This window comes from Struthio camelus, chromosome 1 (assembly GCF_040807025.1).
Source record: "Struthio camelus isolate bStrCam1 chromosome 1, bStrCam1.hap1, whole genome shotgun sequence".
Lineage (NCBI taxonomy): Eukaryota > Metazoa > Chordata > Aves > Struthioniformes > Struthionidae > Struthio > Struthio camelus.
In genome coordinates this window covers 42,670,186-42,675,081 of record NC_090942.1, presented here as the reverse complement: position 1 = coordinate 42,675,081, position 4,896 = coordinate 42,670,186, and the positions used below count along the sequence as shown (strand labels likewise).

Sequence of the window (4,896 nt, the reverse complement as noted above, 5' to 3'; positions counted from 1 at the left end):
CTGAGCTCGGCCATCCAGCCAGTTCTCAATCCACCTCACTGTCCACTCGTCTAGCCCACACTTCCTGAGCTTACCTACGAGGGCGTGATGGGAGACAGTGTCAAAAGCCTTGCTGAAGTCCAGAAAGACAACATCCACTGCTCCCCCCTCATCTACCCAGCCAGTCATCCTGTCACAGAAGGCTATCAGATTGGTCAAGCATGATTTCCCTTTGGTGAAGCCATGCTGACTACTCCTGATCACCTTCTTGTCCTCCAGATGCTTAGTGATGACCTTCAAGAGGAGCTGTTCCATCACCTTTCCAGGGATGGAGGTGAGGCTGACAGGCCTGTAGTTTCCTGGCTCCTCCTTCTTGCCCTTTTTGAAGACTGGCGTGACATTGGCTTTCTTCCAGTCCTCAGGCACCTCTCCTGATCTCCAGGACCTTTCAAAGGTGATGGAGAGTGGCCTAGCGATAACATCTGCCAGCTCCCTCAGCACTCGTGGATGCATCCCATTGGGGCCCATGGATTTGTGGATGTCAAGTTTGGACAAAAGATCTCTAACCTGATCCTCCTCCACCAAGGGAGAGTCTTCCTTTCTCCAGCCTTCCTCTCTTGTCCCCACGGTCTGGAATTCCTCAGGACTGGCCTTAGCAGTGAAGACGGAAGCAAAGAAGGCATTCAATAACTCTGCCTTCTCTGTATCCTTTGTCACCAGGGCACCTGCCCCATTCAGCAGCGGGCCCACGTTTTCCCTAGTCTTCCTTTTGCTATTGATGTATTTGAAGAAGGCCTTCTTGTTGTCCTTGACATGCCTTGCCAGATTTAATTCCAGCTGGGCCTTAGCCTTCCTTGTCGCATCCCTGCACACTCTGACAACGTCCCTGTATTCCTCCCAAGTGGCCTGTCCCCTTTTCCACATTCTGTACACTTCCTTCTTCTGCTGGAGTTTGGCCAGGAGTTCCTTGCTCATCCATGCAGGTCTCCTGCCCGCTTTGCTGGACTTCTTCCTCAGAGGGATGCACTGATCCTGAGCCTGGAGGAAGTGACGTTGAATATTAACCAGCTCTCTTGGACCCCTCTTCCTTCTAGGGCCCTACCCCAGGAGATTCCCCTAAGTAGGTCCCTGAAGAGGCCAAAGTCAGCTCTCCTGAAGTCCAGGGTTGCAATCCTACTCATTGCCCTGCTCCCTCCTCGTAGGATCCTGAACTCCACCATCTCATGGTCACTGCAGCCAAGGCTGCCTCCAACCTTCACATCTCCAACTAGACCTTCTTTGTTTGTTAGTACAAGGTCTAGCATTGCACCTCTCCTCGTTGGCGTCTCCACCACCTGGGTCAAGAAATTATCATCAATGCTTTGCAGGAACCTCTTTGACTGTTTGTGCCTAGCTGTGCTGTCTTGCCAACAGATGTCAGGGTGGTTGAAGTCTCCCATGAGAACCAGGGCCTGTGATCGTGAGGCTACTTCCAGCTGTCTGTAGAAGGCCTCATCGATGACTTCCTCCTGATCAGGTGGCCTGTAGTAGACCCCCACAACAGTGTCACCCATGTTAGCCTGCCCTTTAATCCTTACCCATAGGCTCTCAACTTGCTCTTCATCCACCCCTAGGCAGAGCTCCATACATTCTAGCTGCTCCCCCACATAAAGAGCAACTCCACCACCTCGCCTTCCTGGCCTGTCTTTCCTAAAAAGCACATAGCCATCCATGACAGCATCCCAGTCATGTGAACTATCCCACCATGTCTCTGTCACTGCAATGAGATCATGGCCCTGCGACCGCACACAGATCTCTAACTCTTCCTGCTTATTCCCCATGCTGCGTGCATTGGTATACAGGCATTTCAGAGAGCCAGTCAAGCACGCAGGCTTCCCAGAAGAGGTGCAAGAGGATCCTCCATAGCCATGTCCCTTGCTGTCTCCCCTGGTTGTATGCACCCGCTGGAGGCATCCTGACTTGAGCGGTGTTTTACTGACTCCCCTGCCACTATACCACTCCCCTTCCCCCATCTTGCCTATGTCAATGTCTTGTCAGTGCTTACAAAACGCGTGTCTGCTGGAATCAGGCATCGTGTTTCTAAATTGCCATATAAGTTTGAGTCTAATTTTCAGGGTTCAATACTTTTGCTGAGATTCCAGTTTTTCTCCTTCAGTCTCATAAATGTAGGAAAGCATTTATGATCATTAAAAGAGGAATGAAAAATATATGACCCTAGAAGGGGCATCGCTCTATCTTGCCAATCTGAGAGTCTATGATGGCAGACTAACGGCTATTGAATTCTTCTGTGTCACATACAAATGTCATTGCATTTCTGCACGCAGTGTATGAAATGGAATGGAACGACCCTGCTGTATCCTATCCTTTCCTAAAATTAGCTTATCTTTGTGACATTGACATCACTACAATTTTGGCGCATTGTGATCCTGTCCAATCTAAAAGTTGTGTAAATCTTGCCGGTTCTTTCCTGACTTTGGCAACCTTTATCATGTGTTGTACTCATTAACACTTTGAGCCTTCTCCCAGTGTTAGTTCCTGCTGTACTTTTTTCTTAACTGTTACCTTTGTTTGCCACCTTTCATTGGCATATCAGGTTAATCTGCATAGCCATTGATATCAGAACTGCCGGACATCATAACTTGCCCTTGTGGCCAAGAAGGCCAATGGGATCCTGGGGGGCATTAGGCAGAGTGTTGCCAGCAGGTGGAGGGAGGTGATCCTGCCCCTCTCCTCAGCCCTGGGGAGGCCTCACCTGGAGTACTGTGTCCAGTTCTGGGCTCCCTCCCTAATGCAAGAGAGACATGGCGCTCCTGGAGAGAGTCCAGTGGAGGGCTACAAAGATGATGAGAGGGCTGGAGCACCTCTCCTCTGAGGAAAGACTGCAAGAGCTGGGCCTGTTCAGCCTGGAGAAGAGAAGACTGAGAGGGGATCTCATCAACGTGTACAAGTATCTGAAGGGGGAGTGTCAAGAGGATGAGGCCAGCCTCTTCTCCGTGGAGCCCAGCAACAGGACAAGAGGCAACGGGCAGAAACTGAAGCACAGGAAGTTCCATCTGAACCTGAGAAAAAACTTCTTCCCTGTGAGGGTGACAGAGCATTGGAACAGGTTGCCCAGAGAGGTAGTGGAGTCTCCTTCGCTGGAGGTATTCAAAAGCCGTCTGGATGTGATCCTGGGCAATATGCTCTAGAGGTCCCTGCTTGAGCAGGGAGGTTGGACTAGATGATCTCCAGAGGTCCCTTCCAACCTAAACGATTCTGTGATTCTGTGATTCTGTGATATTTCAATATCGTTTTTCAAAGGATGTAATGTCAAGTGCTTTCATTTGATAATTTATTTCCACTGCTACTGGAAACTTACTTGCTTTTCCCTCTGTATGAATTAATAGCAACAAAATGTTTTGTATAAATTGAAAATTAAATAATTACCAGGATATGAAATATTATCCACATGCCATATGATCTCTATTTCTCTTTCGTTATTTGATGCAGTTTTGTATGATATGTATTCTACTGCACATACTGGGCTTAGGAAAAGGAACCTTTGATAGAGTTGCTATGATGTTTTGGACAATTTAAGAAATGATTTTAAAAATTTTCCAGAGTTAATTGTGGAATGTGAATGTTTTCTTAACCCCTAAAAAATATAAGTTTACAGCAGAGCAGAAACTGACTCCTCATGCCTTAATTACATTACACAGACTATGTGGAAAAACACAGAGAAGCTTGTGGTGGTTTCTACATGTTTCTGGTATATATGATCATATATACTGTATGCATTATAGAATAACAAAGTAATGTTATTTGTACAAAGAAAGCAATTGTTGTTAGTGAAATTGTATGTGTAAACTGATATGGATTCTTCCAGGGGAAGCAGAGAGGTAAGACAGCCTAACAATTCTGTGCTTAGCTAGTTTCTGGCCTAGGCCCTTGCTGGCCCTTTATAAGGAGTATGTATTCACCTTTTTTTTGCTAAAGAGTGGTCTTTGGCAGTTTCATGAAAAAAAGCAGGTGAACAAGGCTTGAGAAATGTGGAAGTGGAAAAAGGAGGAAGTTTGGCGTGATGGTGAAGTAATAGAAAAGGAGAGAAAGGAAATTGAAAGAACTTTTCTTTTTATTCTTTCAGGGAGTGAAAAAAAGGCAAGTACTGAAGCTGCAAGTATGAGGCCACCTCTTTTCCTTTGTTGAACTACAAGGATACAGCACAGAGGTACAGCCTTTAAATGCATATAGTATTAACTATTACATAGCATGATATACTTGGACATGAATGTTCTCTCATTTCGTGGTAAGCGTGTCCTAGTTAAATGCACTATGCTGAACGCAGAATGGCTCGTGGACACAAAATACACTTCCGATTTTGAGTCCTGTTTCTAGTGTGAAGTATGCCCTAAAAATATCATGATTTTTCATCAGGAGAAAAAAGATCTACTTTTCTCATACTTGCAAAAGGATCCCAAGTAATGGGGAATGAATAATAGTTTAAAAAAGCATTTAGTCTATGCCTAAATTTGAACTGAAAATACACTGAGCCTCTGCATATATGTAAGTTATGACACATTGCTTAAACATTAATGGCAAAGTATAGTGTAAGATTTAGTTATCTCCATAGCTAAGAAATGTTCTTATCTGAATAAGTATTTTGTGTAGTTTTTTTCTGTGATTTTTCAGTAAGAACTTCTTTAGAGACAAAAAAGCTTTCAAGATCTTTTTTTGTCCAAAAAAGATCTTATTAGCCAGGCTCAGGTTTGGTATCTGTTTATACCTGTACTGCCGTTCAGGAGAAAAGAAAAAAAAATATTAATAATTTCTGTACGATTAAGAACATTGACAATGTTCAGTCTTCATCTTTGCAGGAAGATTAAGGTTGACCCAGAAATTTTCAGTTTCAGCAAGATTTAGCTGTGCGATGTCAATAGA

General features: G+C 44.9%; 1 pseudogene; it reads left to right on the top strand.

The window, feature by feature from the left end:
• Nucleotides 1-2,311: 2,311 nt before the first annotated feature.
• LOC138065858 (uncharacterized) lies at nt 2,312-3,167 on the top strand (annotated as a pseudogene).
• Nucleotides 3,168-4,896: the final 1,729 nt, after the last annotated feature.